Genomic DNA, 16,475 nt, shown 5'->3' with positions numbered 1-16,475 from the left:
TCTAACAATACATTAAAAGGATCATACACCATGATCAAGTGGAATTTACCCCAGGGATGCAAGTATTTTTCAACATCCACAAATCAATCAGTGTGATACAGCATGTCAACAAATTGAAGAATAAAAACCATATTATCATCTCCATAGATGCATAAAAACTTTTGACCAAATTCAATACACATTCATGATAAAATCTCTCCAGAAAGTGGGCATAGAGGGAAAAAAACTCAACATAATAAAGGTCATAGATGACAAACCTACAGCTAGCATCATACTCAATAGGGAAAGCAGAAAGCATTTCCTCTAAGGTCAGGAGCAAGTCAAGGATGTCCACTCTCACCACTTTTATTCAACATAGTTTTGGAAGTCCTAGCTATGGCAATCAGAGAAGAAGAATAAATAAAAGAAATCCAAATTGGAAATGAAGAAGTAAAATTGGCACTATTTGCAGATGATGTAACACTATACATAAAAAATCGTAAAGATGCTACCAGAAAACTATTAGAGCTCATCAATGAATTCAGTAAAGTTGCAGGATAAAAATTAATACACAGAAATCTGTTGCATTTCTATACAATAACAACAAAAGATCAGAAGGAGAAATTAATGAAACAATCCCATTTACCATCACATCAAAACCAATAAAATACCTAGGAATAAACCTCCCTAAGGAGGCAAAAGAACTGTACTCTGAAAACTGTTAAGATGCTGATGATAGACATTGAAGATGACACAAAGAGATGCGAAGATATACCATGTTTGTGGACTGGAAGAATCAATAGTGTCAAAATGACTATGCTACCCAAGGCAATCCACAGATTCAGTGCAATTCCTATCAAATTACCAATGACATTTTTCACAGAACTAGAACAAAAAATGTTTAAATTTGTATGGAAACACAAAAGACTCCAAATTGCCAAAACAATCCCAAGAAAGAGAAACAGAGCTGGAGGAATCAAGTTCCCTGACTTCAGACTATATTACAAAGCTGCAGTCATCAAAACAGTATGGTACTGGCATAAAAATAGACATATACATCAGTGGAACAGGACAGAAAGCCCAGAAATAAACCCACGTACCTATGGTGAATTATTCTATGACAAAGGAGGCAAGACTATACAATGGAGAAAACTTACTCTCTTCAATAAATGGTGCTGGGAAAACTGGACAGCTACATTTTAAAAAATGAAATTAGAACATTCTTTAACATCATACACAAAAATAAAATGGATTGAACACCTAAATGTAAGACCAGATAGTATAAAACTTTTAGAGGAAAACACAGGCAGAACACACTCTGACATTAATCGCAGCAATATCTTTTTCAATCCATCTCCTACAGTAATGAAAATAAAGCAAAAATAAACAAATGAGACCTAATTAAACTCAAAAGCTTTTGCACAGCAAAGAAAACCATAAAACAATGAAAAGACAACCCATAGAATGGGGGAAAATATTTGGAAACAAAGCCACTGACAAGGGATTAATCTCCAGAATTTACAAACAGCTCATGTGGCTCAATATAAAAAAACCCAACAACCCAATCAAAAAATGGGCAGAAGACCTAAATAGACTTTTCCCCAAAGAAGATATACAGATGGCCACGAGGCCCATGAAAAGATGCTCAACCTCACTATTATTAGGGAAATGCAAATCAAAACTACAATGAGATATCACTTCACACCAGTCAGAAAGGCCATCATCAAAAAGTCTACAAACAATAAATGCTGGAGAGGGTGTGGAGAAAAGGTAACCCTCCTACACTGTTGGTGGGAATGTAAACTGGTATAGCCCCTATGGAGAACAGTATGGAGGTCCCTTAAAAAACTAAAAATAGAACTACCATATGATTCAGCAATCCCACTCCTGGCATATATCTGGAGAAAACCATGGTTCCAAAGGATATATGCACCCCAATGTTCACTGCAGTGCTGTTTACAATAGCCAAGACATGGAAGCAACTTAAATGTCCATTAACAGATGAATAAAGAAGGTGTGGTACATATATACAATGGAATATTACTCAGCCATTAAAAAGAATGAAATAATGCCATTTGCAGCACCATGGATGGACCTGGAGATTATCATACTAAGTAAAGTAAGTCAGACAGAGAAAGACAAATATCATATGATATCACTTATATGCAGAATTTAAAAAAAATGATACAGATGAACTTGTTTAGAAAACAGAAAAAGACTCACAGACTTAGGGAATGAACTTATGGTTACTGTGGGGAAAGGTGTGGGGGATAGATTGGGAGGTTGGGATTGACATGTACACACTGCTATATTTAAAACAGATAACCAACAAGGACCTACTCTATAGCACATGGAGCTCTGCTCAAGATTCTGTAATAATCTAAATAGGAAAAGAACTTGAAAAAGAATAGATACATGTATATGTATAACTGAATCACTTTGCTGTACACCTGAAACAGAACATTGTTAACCAACTATACTCCAATATAAAATAAAAAAAATTTTTAAAGTCACAGTTAAGAAAACATAAAATAAATTTTAATAAGTGTGTGTGTGTATGTGTGTGTGTGTGTGTGTATACCCAACTAAGCCTAGTTTGCAATCTAGAACCTGCCTGCTTTATATACCTCATGAAACTGCACCAAACACTGTGCTAACCACATAGAGGATAAAACCCACAGCTATAAAAGATTCCAAACGGTCTTGGTCTCTGCTGCCCTTCAGAGCTCTCTGACCCAGAGATCCCTGCCTTGCTGCTGAGTGACACGGCCTAGACACATAGCCCCTTCTCCAATTCCCCTCTCCCTGAGAGTTCCCTGGTCCTTTCTCCTTCTGGGTGGTGGCCCTGCACCAATGTCTCTGGAAGATCTTCTACTGTTAGGGACGTCCTCTCTCATGTAGCCCTGTCCTAGAATTGCCCAACAAACATATTTTCCAATACTACCATCTCCTGGTCTTGGCTTTTCCTTGATCAGCCCTGAAATTCTCAGACACACCATAGCACCTTACCTTATCTTATCCATTATTCAGAACTCCTCTAAGATCAGGACTAAATTTCAACTCTACCAAGGGTTAAATAGGCTTCTGTGTACTAATCTGGAATCATAACCATCAGAAATAAGTAGAGTAACCAGTTGTTTTGGTTTCCCAGGACTGAGGGTATTCCTAGGATGTGGAACTATCAGTGCTAAAACTGGAAAAGTCCCCAGCTAACCTCAATTAGTGGATCACCCTAACAGCTGTTTCTATGGGAAAAAACATTCTGCACTCCAAACAAGTAATTTCAAATTACCTTAGTGAATACAATCTCTGGCACCAGCCTGTTGGAAACGATTTGGTTCATCTATACAGTGTGATCTGGCTTGTAAACAGGGCAGACATGGATATCTTAATATGATTTTCTGACAGCTTTCACTGGAAGTCTTAATGTTCAGGAATATTTTATAGAGGGCAAACCTAGGGTACCAAGGATATAAGAGAATATCCATGACTTGGCTGAGTCAAAGGAATATTTTATAGTGGCTTAAGAAAAGAGCCAACAAATGGTTAGTGTCTTTCTTTAGAAATTTTATTTAAAAGTTTGATTATTTCTGGGGACTTCCCTGGTGGCACAGTGGTTAAGAATCCACCTGCCAATGCAGGGGACATGGGTTCAATCCCTGGTCTGGGAAGGTCCCACATGCCGCGGAGCAACTAAGCCTGTGAGCCACAACTACTGAGCCTGCGCTCTAGAGCCTGTGAGCCACAGCTACTGAAGCCCGCACACCTAGAGCCTGTGCTCTGCAACAAGAGAAGCCACCACAATGAGAAGCCCCGCAACGAAGAGTAGCCCCCGCTCACCACAACTAGAGAAAGCCTGCATGCAGCAATGAAGACACAATGCAGCCAAAAATAAATTAATTAAATAAATTTATTTTTTTTTAAGTTTGATTATTTCTGGTTCCTGGTCAAAATTCATTGCAAGCAGGCTGATGAGACAATGCTGGCCAAGAGCCCGGTTGGCAGGGCAGCTGCACTTAAAGTCTTGTGGGAAATTCTGTCACCAACAAAATTTCAAGGTCAGCTCTGCAGGTGGGAAAGACTCATGGCTGGAAACTGTTAACACCAATGAAACCAAACTCAAAGCCTTCTGAGTCATGCAAATCAATTGGGGGAAGGTTCATCTTTTCAGGAATTCCTGAATCTATTTTCTTTCTGACTAGAAAAAATAAAAACAAAACCCATAAAACCCCAGCTCTATGAGCGAAGAGTACTTCTTCCCTACATTCCTACATTTAAACTCCTTGCTTAATATGTTTTTAATAGAACATTATTTGAATCTGTGGAGGCCAAGCTCATCATGATGTTTGTGTATGTTTGGGTTTTCCCTAAAAACAGAGCCTAAGAAAAGAACATGGGTATAAGAAGTTTATTGAAAGGTGACCCAGGAAGCAGGAGTGAAGGAACTAGGAGTGTGAACGTGAGACAGGGAAGGGAGAAAAGCAAATGTAAGGGTGCATTATCAAGGTTACTATCATGAGCAGTGTGGGCTCAGTCCTGTTGGGAACACTGAAAAGCATACAGTTTCTGTGGATAGGGAAGCTGGGAGCAGCTTGGCTGGGCTGTTCTGGCTGGCAGTCTTTCGTAAGGTTGCCATTAGATGTCAGTTGAGGCTCTCCACAGGGCTGCTTGAGCATCCCCACAGCATGGCAGCACCATGGATGGTGCTGGCTTCTCCAAAGCAAGTGATCCAAGAGACCAAAATGGAATGTGCGGTATGTTTCATGATGTAGCCTTGAGAGTCACACATGGTCTATTCCTCCATATGCTATTGGTCACACAGACCAGCTCTGATTCAATACGGAAGAGACTACATGAGGGCGTGAATTCCAGGAGGAGAGGATTACTGGGGTCATCTTGGAGGTTGGCTTCCACTTAGCCTCAGTTTCCATATCACTGGGAATAATTATAGGACAATCTCATAGGGTTGTTAAGAAGATTAAATGAGATAATGCATATGAAGTCCTTAAAACATTTCTTGGTATATTAAATGCTTAATAAATATTAGTTATTATTATTGTTACGAGCCTCTTCTCTTCCTTCTACTCAGTGGCAAACCATCCTCACAGAAGCCATACACTAATTTACAATATTACTGACCACATAACCAAAAGAGCTTGAGATTGCTCTCTATCTGAATTAAATAACCTAGTGTAAAATTTACGTTTTTGAAGAGCAGCAGGTTACCTGAAGGCTTGAGAGCTCTCTCAGCTCAAGAGCTGTGGTATGATTATCACTGCATTCATAGCTCTGCATCCAGTTCAAACCATCCTTGCTTGGAGGGCTTAGCTATACTTTTCTCCTCTCCTGGCACCACCCTGGTCATGCTAAGTAATGATCACCTGAGAGCTGCTGGAGCTTGTAACAACTCACCTGTGTTCATCCCACAGGGTCAGGGGGTGGCAAAGAGAGTGCTTCCTTGTGGGCTTGAATCCCTCTCTCCATCCCCACTCCCATGGCTGTAACCTGGCTTCTTTGGAATCAGAATAGCATCCTGCTGACTTCTTTGGTTTGATTCCTATTCTTTGGGGACAGCTCTGTGGATGGATTTTATTACTTTATGTCCCCGGAAGCTGCTCAAATCCTCACCAGGTCACATGTTAATGTATTCTCCTTTGTCCCATTCTTGGCAAGAGCAAAAGCTTTTTGTCTGATTGCTAGAGGTGCAAAATATCCCCCTTGTCCTGTTGTACTTTGGGGGATAATGTGATAAGATTGATTGCTTGTTGCTTTTCTCCCGCCACTCACTATTAAGAATTGTATTTGCTTTCTCATTACTTGGCCATGGCTGTACTTGTTTTGACATCCAGTAAAAGTCTTTAGCGTAGAGCAGTGGTTCTCAACCCTGTCTGTTCATTAGAATTGCCTGAAAGCGTTTAGAAATCCCAATACCTTGGCTGTACCCCAGACCAATTACATAAGGATCTCTGGGCATGGAACCCAGGCATCAGTATTCTTTCCAGGTTCCTAGGTTGACTCCAATATGCAGCCAAGGTTGAGAGCACTGATTCTCAAACTTTTTAACCTCAGAACCTTATCATTCTTCACCATTACTGGGGCCCCTGAAGTGTTCTTGTTTATGTGGATTTTTATCTGTAGATATCTGTTGTGTTAGAAATTAAAATATAAAAATTTTATGTATTAATTTACTTAACAATAACAGCAGTAATAAGCCCATTATATGTTAACATAAATAACATTTTTGTGAAAAATAGCTGTATTTTCAAAAATAAAAAAAATTAGAAGAGTAGCACATGTTTGCAGATCTTTTTAATGTCCATCTTAATAGAAGACAGTAAGATTCTCAAATCTGCTTCTGTATTCAATCTGTTGAGACTTCAGTATGTCATGCAGCCCCTGGAAATTTCCTCTCTATGCTCATGCAAGAACGAGAGTAAAAAAGGCAAATTTTTATGAAAACAGTTTTGACTTCATGGACCCCCTCAGGGTCGCCAAGCCACACTTCGAGAACTGCTGCTCTAGAAGGCTAGAGAGTATGTGACACCCCCTCCCCCCGCCGCGGGTTAGTTAGTTAACAAGCCCTTTCTACCACTTCACCCTCTTTCCTCTTCACTTTCAATTACCAATCTGTTCTCTTTGCCTTTATTACTATTGGCCTCTAGAGGGTGCCCAAGGCCGTTTACTCCAACACGATCAGGTGTGCTCGTCAAGTTGAAGAACATGTATTGAGCTTATAAGATTAGGGCAGGGAGATCTTGGTGGGCTATGAAAGAAAAGGAGTAAACATTTTGACTTCTATCACAGTCTCTTTCTCATGTTTCATTCATGGTGACTGTGACAGACCTCGGACGTAAGTTGAGCCAGAACCGTATACATGGTTGGATTTGCAGGCAGTGAGTATCCTCCATTGTGAGAGTGCAAGCGTTCGCTGGGCATGCTGCACGCTATCTTCCATCCCTATGCTTGCAGAGTCTTTAGAGCCTTGTGCTCAGAGTGTGGTCCCAGGACCAGCAGCAGCAACGTCAGCTGGGAGCTTCCTGAAAATGCTGAATCTCAGGCTTCTTCTGTTAGGAGAAGGATAGGGGTTTATTCATCTTTGCGGGCCTTGCACATAGCAAACCCTCAGTACATGTTGACTTGAAGTAGTTTACAGAACTAGTTAAAGAAAGGAGGAGCAGTGATTGTAGCAGAAGACAGTAAGCTGAGATTTCAGGATGGGGATCTTGCAGGAGCTATAAAGCAGTAGAAGACTCAAATAGTTTTGGAAATAAACTTGATCTACTTCTCTCTTTTGTCTTGAGCTCATCAGGGTCTCCATCCAATATTACTGCTTACGGCTGGCCCCATAGGCCCCACCAGGTAAGGTCAAATTACCAGTTTGTCAAGATGTGGACTGATGAATAGCCACCCTGTGGCAGGGTCAGGACCTGGTCCCTCTGCTCTCAGGTATCTCTCCTATACCCAGAACTGCTGCCCTTCCTTATCCTGGATTAGTTAGCTACTGCTGCATAACAAATTAGTTAAAAGTTTAATGGCCTAAAACAAAAACAAACATTTATTAACTCACATACTTTCTATGGATCAGGAATCCAAGAGCAGCTTAGCTGGGTGATTTTGGTTCAGGTCTCTTCAAAAGCCCTTGGGCTTTCATCATCTTCACTGGTTAGAGAATCTGCTTCCAAGATTTTCACTCACATCGTTGTTGGCAGGAGGCCTCAGTTCCTCACCACATGGACAGCTTCAGTTGCTGGCAGGAGGCCTCAGTTCCTCACCACATGGACAGCTTCATAAGCTGCTTGAGTATCTTCATGATACAGCAGTGAGTTACCCTCAGAGCCAGGGATCCAAGAGAGAGAAATGCAGAAGCTGCAATGTCTCCTATGACATAGTTTCAGAAGTCACACTCCACAATTTCTACAATATCCTATTGGTTACACAAATCAGCCCTATTCAATGTGTGAGAAGACTACACAAGGGCATGAATACAGAGAGGTGGGACCACTGAGGGCCATCTTGAGGGCTGGCGACCACATGCCCTTAGACTCCGATGTTTCACTTTCGTCATTAAGACAGACTTCTTCTCCAACACATGTCTACATATGTAAACAGTATGCTGAACAAGCCTGGGTCATGGCACAATCAAAACACAACTTTATTTAACTCACCTGCATTCCTGCAAGAATATTCCATGGGGGTGATCGTCCCTAGTTCCTGCCAGGACCATGCCTTCACAGCTCACTCTTAAGCAACAATTAGACCCACTGTCATTCAGAAGCCAAACCTACTCTTGATTCAGAAATTAGAATATCTAGTTCAAAGTATAAATTCGAATACTGAACTTGACTTAACTTTGAGGTATTATATGTAACCTGAGTTGATAAAATCTTCGTCAACTCTCAACAAATTCTCAGGCCCATGCAAGTGGAAAACCACATGTAAAAGAATGAAGTTGAACCCCTTAAACTTATGCCACATACAACAATTAACTCAAACTGGATCCTAGAATGAAATGAAAGTGCTAAAACTATAAATTGTCCTTTTTCAATACTGTTTTGTCTATACTGGGTCCCCTGATTTCCTTATGAATTTTAGGATCAGTTCATCAATTTCTGCAAAAAATGCAGCTAGGATTTTGATGGGGATTGCATTGAATCTGTAGATCAGTTTGGAAAGTATTGCCATCTTAACAGTAAGTCTTCCAATCTAAGAACATGGGATATGTTTGCATTTATTTCCATTTATTGGGACCTATTAACACTTTAATTCCTCTCAACAATATTTTGTAGTTTTCAGTGTACAAGTCTTGCAACTTTTTGGTTACATTTATCCCTATATATTTTATTCTTTTTGGTGCTATTGTAAATGAAATTATTTTTTTCAGATTGTTCATTGTTAATATATAGGAATACAACTGCATTTTGCATATTGATCTCATATCCTGCAACCTTGATGAACTTGTTGATTAGGTCTAATAGTTTTGTCTGTGTGTCTATTACTCATGATTTTTAATATAAAAGATCATTTCTTTTGCAAATTGTGATAGTTTTATTTTTTCCTTTCCAAACTAGATGCTCTTTATTTCCTTCTCTTGGCTAGAACTGCAAGTACAATGTTAAAAATTTGGTGATACAGGACAGCACTGTCATGTTCCTGATCTTAGGAGGAAAACATCCACTCTTTCCCCATTGCGTGTGATGTTAACTGTAAGCTTTTCACAGATGCCTTTTATCAGGTTTAGGAGTTCCCTTGTATTTCTAGTCTGTGGAGTGTTCTTATCATGAAATGGTGTTGAATTTTGTCAAATACTTTTTCTGTATCTATTGAGATGATTGTGTGATTTTTGTCCTTTATTATATCAATATGGTATATTACAGATTGATTTTCAGATGTTACATCAATGTTGCATTCCTGGAGGAAAAAAAATCACACTTAGTCATGGTGTATAATCATTTTTATATGTTGCTGGTTTCAGTTTGTATTTTTCTGAGGATTGCACATAGTGCCTTTGATAAATATGTGTTGAATGAATGCATGCATGCATAAGTGAATGAATGTTTAGAGAGGGAAGGCATCCCTCATAGAGGCAGGCCCTAAAATACATGCACACAAATTTTGCACATGATTTTAGGAAATTAAAGGATACAAAATTAGTACCTCTGAAGAGTTTGGTAGGATATATTATTGCAGGATCACCGTGTGGAAAGGAGATGGTAATACTGGAATCAAAAGACAGGGATAGGGCTTCTCTGGTGGCGCAGTGGTTGAGAACCTGCCTGCCAATGCAGGGGACACGGGTTCGAGCCCTGGTCTGGGAAGATCCCACATGCTGCGGAGCAACTAGCCCCGTGAGCCACAATTACTGAGCCTGCGCATCTGGAGCCCGTGCTCCGCAACAGGAGAGGCCGCGATAGTGAGAGGCCCGCGCACCGCGATGAGGAGTGGCCCCCGCTTGCCGCAATTAGGAGAAAGCCCACGCACATAAAAGAAGACCCAACACAGCAAAAATAAATAAATAAATTTAAAAAAAAAAAAAAGACAGGGATAACGGAGGCAAGAATATAAAATGGGAAAAAAGTCTCTTCAGTAAGTGGTGCTAGTGAAGTTGGACAGCTGCACATAAATCAATGAAGTTAGAACACACCCTCACACCAGACACAAAAATAAACTCAAAATGGCTTAAAGACTTAAACATAAGACATGGCACCATAAAATTCCTATCAGAGATCACAGGCAAAACATTCTCTGACATAAATCGTACCAATGTTTTCATAGGTCTGTCTCCCAGGGCAATAGAAATAAAAACAAAAATAAACAAATGGGACCTAATCAAACTTATAAGCTTTTGCACAGCAAAGGAAACCATAAAAAAAAAAAAAAAAGAAAGACAACCTATGGAATGGGGGAAAATATCTGCAAATGATGCAACAGACAAGGGCTTAATCTCCAAAATACATAAACAGCTCATACAACTCAACAACAACAAAAAAACCCAAACAACCCAATCAAAAAATGGGCAGAAGACCTTAATCGACATTTCTCCAAAGAAGACGTATATACAGATGGCCAGTAGGCACATGAAAAGATGCTCAACATCATTAATTATTAGAGAAATGTAAATCAAAACTACAATGAGGTATCACCTCACACTGGTCAGAATGGCCATCATTAAAAAAGTCTACAAATAACAAATGCTGGAGAGGGTGTAAAGAAAAGGGAACCCTCCTACACTGTTGGTGGGAATGTAAGTTGGTGCAGCCACTATGGAAAACAGTATGGATGTTCCTCAGAAAACTAAAAATAGAACTACCATATGATCCAGCAATCCCACTCCTGGGCATATACCCAGACAAAACTGTAATTCAAAAAGATACATGCACCCATATGTTCACAGCAGCACTATTCACAATAGCGAAGACATGGAAACAACCTAAATGTCCACTGACAGATGAATGGATAAAGAAGATGTGGTACATATATACAATGGAATACTACTCAGCCATAAAAAAGAAAAAAAGCCATTTGCAGCAACATGTATGCAACTAGAGATTATCATGCTAAGTGAAGTCAGTCACAAAAAGAGAGACAGGACTTCCCTGGTGGCACAGTGGTTAAGAATCCGCCTGCCAGTGCAAGGGACACGAGTTCGAGCCCTGGTCTGAGAAGAGCCCACATGCCGCGGAGCAACTAAGCCCATGTGCCACAACTACTGAGCCGGCGCTCTAGAGCCTGCGAGCCACAACTACTGAGCCCACGTGCCACAACTACTGAAGCCCGCGCGCCTAGAGCCTGTGCTCCGCAAGAGAAGCCACCACAATGTAAAGCCCGCGCACTGCAACAAAGAGTAGCCCGCACTCACCTCAACTAGAGAAAGCCTGTGCTCAGCAACAAAGACTCAACGCAGCCAAAAATAAATGAATAAATTTTAAAAAAAAAGAGAGAAAGACAAATACCGTATGATATCACTTATATGTGGAATCTAAAATACGGCACAAATGAACCTATCTGCAAGAAAGAAACAGACTCACAAACATAGAGAACAGACTTATGGTTGCCAAGGGGGACGGGGGAAGGGAGAGGGATGGACTGGGAGTTTGGGGTTAGCAGATGCAAACTATTACATTTAGAATGGATAAACAACAAGGTCCTACTGTATAGCACAGGGAACTGTATCCAGTCTCCTGGGATAAACCATAATGGAAAAGAATATAAAAAAAGAATGTATATATTCTGAGTATAACTGAGTCACTTAGCTGTATAACAGAAATTAGCATAACACTGTAAATCAACTATAGGTCAATAAAAAGAAATTGAAAAAAAAGATAGGGATGATAGCTTTACTTTGATAATTCCTGGATGAGAGAACTTGTATCATTATCTTATTTAGATAGGCTCTGTTTCTTCATCTATATAATGGAAGTTGGGGGTGGGGGGAGAAAGCTTGGGGAAGGGGTGTATTTGAACAAATAATCTCTCAGATACCTTTTAGTTCTAATAATCTATGATTCTCTAAAATACCATGTGAAATTCATTTTTAAGGAGAACATTTTGGGAACTCCCTGGCTGTCTGGTGGTTAGTACTCGGCGCTTTCACTGCCAGGGCCCAGGTTTAATCCCTGGTCAGGGAACTAAGATTCCACAAGCTGCCTGGTGCAGCCAAAGAAAAAAAAAAAAAAAAAAAGAACATTTTTTTGTAGTTCTCATTTGATGTCTCTGGAGCTTTGGGGAGAAAAATACATCGATGATTTTTCAATATAGTATGATAAATGCAAAACTTATTTACAGTAGCACAGAAAAGAAAATAGCTAATCGTCTTTAAGGGAGTATGATTAAGCTTAAAGGAAAGAAGCCACTTGAGCTGGGTCCTGTGAACAGGAGTTTGTCAGCTACAGAAGGCAGGGTAAAAAGAGATAGTTTTCTCTATTTCTGCTACTGTGTTGGTCTCTGAGTTTTTATTTTAAAATTTTCAAGAGGCAATTTTAAAAATTTGCTTCTAAAGTGTTCTCATAAATAATTTATGAAAGAAAATCCCTTCGTCTAAGATAGAATTTTATATAGAGAACTCAGTAGTGTGGTCTTATCTTATTCCTGAACTCTGAATTTTCTGGACTGAGTATGTGATTGAAGTTAATCTGAACAGGCAGCAAGACCTGTAACTTTAGGGTCTTTAAAAGATAACTGAAGTCTTATGGGTGTCAGTCAGATTGGGCCTTCAACATAACTGCACAGTTCCTCCCAATTTTATTTCCAGTTGTTATGTCAACACTACTCCAGCAGGGGGCAAGCTTTTAAAATTAAGCGCCTTCACAAATAAGATTCCATAAGCTTTTTACTGTTGGTTCACGGACTTTAATTTTTGTGCATTTATCTCTACCATAATTTGCTTAGGGTACAGGCAATAGAAGTTATTTAAAATGAGATTAATCCTTAAATCACAAAACAAGAAGTCATAGAACACTTTAAAACAATGAAAATAGGTAGTAATGAGCACTTAGCTTTATGGAACTACCAACAAAGACTGTTCAAGCATGCAGGATAAAATGAAGACAAAGCAACTACCCAGAAAGCAGAGACAAAAAGAATGCCTTTTGAAAACATTTTGGGAACATTTATGTTCAACTGAAGGTGCTTTAACTTAGTCCAAACAATTGTTTACATTTTTTTGCCTTTAAACATCTTTGCGTTGATAAACAACAAATGAGCAGTCTATTAATTATGACTGCAGGCATACATCATGCTGGGTTAAGTAGGTCATTAGACAAGGACTCAAGGGACCCAACTTCTATTTTTATCTCCCACACCCTCCTTGCTAGTCTAATCACTTCCCTTCTTTAGGTCTCACTTTGCACAAAATAGAGACTATCATTTGCCTGCCTCAGTGTGTTGTTGAGCTAATCAAGGATAACACATATAAAAGAGCCTTTTAAAACAATTAAGCTGCATGCCAGTTAATTTTTAAAACAAGAAACACTTGGTTTTACAACTCTCCTCCTGACTGTAGAAGACCATACATTCAAAGGCAAAAAGTCTGTGTGAGTTCCAGAGCCTTACCTTTTAAGGACAGAGGCCAGCTTCACTCACAATTTTCATGTAAAAACCTTAATCATTGAGGCACAGGGTCTGATGCTAACAAAAAACTTTTTCTCATTGGAATGGTAAGCATGGGCCTCATTCGTGATTGTCCTAAAAGCAAATTATCTGTGGAAACTAGCTCCCACATTGCAGCACTGATTTAGATATACATATTAATTCATTTTATTTAACAAATATATATTGAGCACTTGCTCTGTGCCAGGCGCTGGGTTAGACACAGGGGATTCGTCAGTGAATGAAACAGACAAAAATCTCTGTTGTGTTGGAGCTTCCATTTCTGTGTGGGGCAATAGTTACTAAGGTTTTTGTTTGCTCATTTAATAGGATATAGAAATATTTTAAGGGAAGCTGGATTTTCATTTATCTAGAAATGATGACCAAATTTCTGGGTCCTAAATATAAAATCAATGTTTTTATTTAATTTCATCTTACTCTTGAGGGAAATTTCATGAAGAATTCAGTTTTATCCAGCAATCCCACTCCTGGGCATGTACTGGGAGAAAACCATAATCGAAAAGATACAGGCACCCCAGTGTTCACTGCAGCACTATTTACAATAGCCAAGACATGGAAGCAACCTAAATGTCCACTGACAGATGAATGGATAAAGAAGATGTGGTAATATATACAATGGAGCATTACTCAGCCATAAAAAAAAGAATGAAATAATGCCATTTGCGGCAACATGGATGGATTATCATACCAAATGCAGTAAATCAGACAAGGACAAAAACCATATGATATCAGTTACATGTGGAATCTAAAATATGATACAAATGAACTTATTTACAAAACAGAAACAGACTCAAAGACACAGAAAACAAGCTTATGGTTACCAAAGGGGAAAGGGGGTGGGGGAGGGATAAATTAGGCATTTGGGATTAGCAGATATATAAAATAGATAAACAACAAGGTCCTACTGTATACCACAGGGAACTATATTCAATATCTTGTAATAAACCATAATTGAAAAAAATATGAAAAAGAATACATATATATATGAATCACTTTGCTGTACACCAGAAACTAACATAACATTATAAATCAACTATACTTCAATAAAAAATTCAGCTTTGTTTATGGTCAATACTATTTATTCAGCACCCATTGCAAACACAGTCTAACAGGAAGAAATTAAATACTTAAAGTGGTTTCTGGTTTAGTCTGTATCATTTTTCCCATTTATTTTTCTCTATTTTTTCTGAAACTTCTTCCCTATCCTCTTCTTACAGAGATTTGAAAGAAAACAGCCTTGTAATGGGAATTTAATAATAACTAATATCTTTACAGTGATTTTTAGTTTACAAAAAATTTTATCATACATAGTCTCTTTTGAGACAACCAGCAATCCCCACCCATAGATGCTACTTCTGCTTTGCAATTGAGGAAACTAAGATTCAGAGACAGTAAGTAACCTACTCAAAGTTGCACAGCTAATGAGAGGCACTGCTGGGGTTCAAAATCACATTTTCTGTATTCAGATCTCTAGACCTTTCCTCAAGCCCATCTCTTTCTTTTCTCTTTAGAAAAAGAGAAAATCAGACAATATCACCTGACTTTGGTGTTCAATACCTCCTTGTTAATAAGCATGCCCAAAGTCAGCCTGTCAAGAAAAGTTTTATAGTTATTAGGCAGATGAAGGAAACTAGAATATTTTCTCCTTTAAGTTTGTGTAAATTCCTGAATCCTAGAGTCTAAAGTTTAATGAAATCAATAATTAACACCTCTGGTACAAACTACACTCAAAGTCTACTTTGAGTGATTTACCTTCATTTCTAACTTAAGCTACAAAAACGCATTAATATAAGGATAGGAATGGGAATTTCTTCCAGACACTCTACAATGAAAGTTATGTTAAGGTGAAGAACTTTTATTAAAACTGATTCTAGCTTAATTTCTATTTAAAGGAGATATTAATATGGACTGAGGTAGCAGATATGATCTGAAAGCAAACAAAAGCATTGATAATCCATTAAAATAAAACATTAAGCAAACTACTCCAAAAGGCTAGGAATGGCCAGCTTTAGGAAAAGAGAACTAGAACAATGCATGGGCTGGTTTAGAATGTGACGCAGAGCTAGGCATTTATGCCCATGGGGGGGATGTGTTGCTGGGTAAGTAATTCACAGTTTTCTAATTCTGAGTGACTGTGTTTTATCTTCATGTACCTGTTGGTGATCACCTATGTGGTGCCCAAGGTGGACACTGCCTGATCTTCCAGTCTGTGCAAGGGACACATTGGATCACGAGGAAGAAAGTAAAAAAAAAAAAAGAAAGAAAGAGAACAGAAAGACATGGAGTTGGTGGTACACACAGCGCCCACAGGCCAAATTTATGCCACAGACTTCCTAGTCCTGGATTAAGAGGAGATGGGACTCAGAAATTCTATGTCCTTGTCTTGTTGTGCTTTCTGTCAGACTCTTGTGTCCTGGGTCCACCACAAGCATTTGTGGGCCCACGGTAAGAACACAAAGGAGACCCACATACCTTATGTCTAAGTATTTAAAAGTTATAAGTCAAGTGGACAATCAGATAAATGGCATACCTTGACAAATGTACCTTTATAATGACCTGGAGGGCCAGTCTGGAATTTAGAATTTTCAGACTCCCCACACCTCCTCGTTGGAATACAGTGGCATAGGGAGAGCTGGGCCCTGACATTTGCCCAATTCTCCCACCCACCCTGGCCCTGTCCTCAACTCTGAGGGACAGTGTGGACAACCCAGACTGCCCAGCTGGTCCTTGGTTACCCTATGGCCAGGGGTTTTCCCACCAGTGGTGCCATTTACTCCCTCAAGGATAGACTTGGGGATGAGGTCTGCAGAAGCCCTCAAAAGTGGCAGGAAGCCATTGGTCAAGGTGGGGAGGGGACTGCTGGATTCCAGATGGGCACAGTCCTTTGGCCC

At 39.3% G+C, this 16,475-nt stretch overlaps 1 long non-coding RNA gene across 2 annotated transcripts in view; it reads right to left on the bottom strand.

The window, feature by feature from the left end:
• LOC116756137 overlaps positions 1 to 16,475 on the bottom strand; it is a 139,081-nt gene that overhangs the window by 107,561 nt on the left and 15,045 nt on the right. The window lies entirely within an intron of this gene.

Source organism: Phocoena sinus, chromosome 6 (assembly GCF_008692025.1).
Source record: "Phocoena sinus isolate mPhoSin1 chromosome 6, mPhoSin1.pri, whole genome shotgun sequence".
NCBI classification, from domain to species: Eukaryota; Metazoa; Chordata; class Mammalia; order Artiodactyla; family Phocoenidae; genus Phocoena; species Phocoena sinus.
Note: the sequence above shows the minus strand (reverse complement) of the source record. Positions and strands in the feature narration are given on the sequence as shown.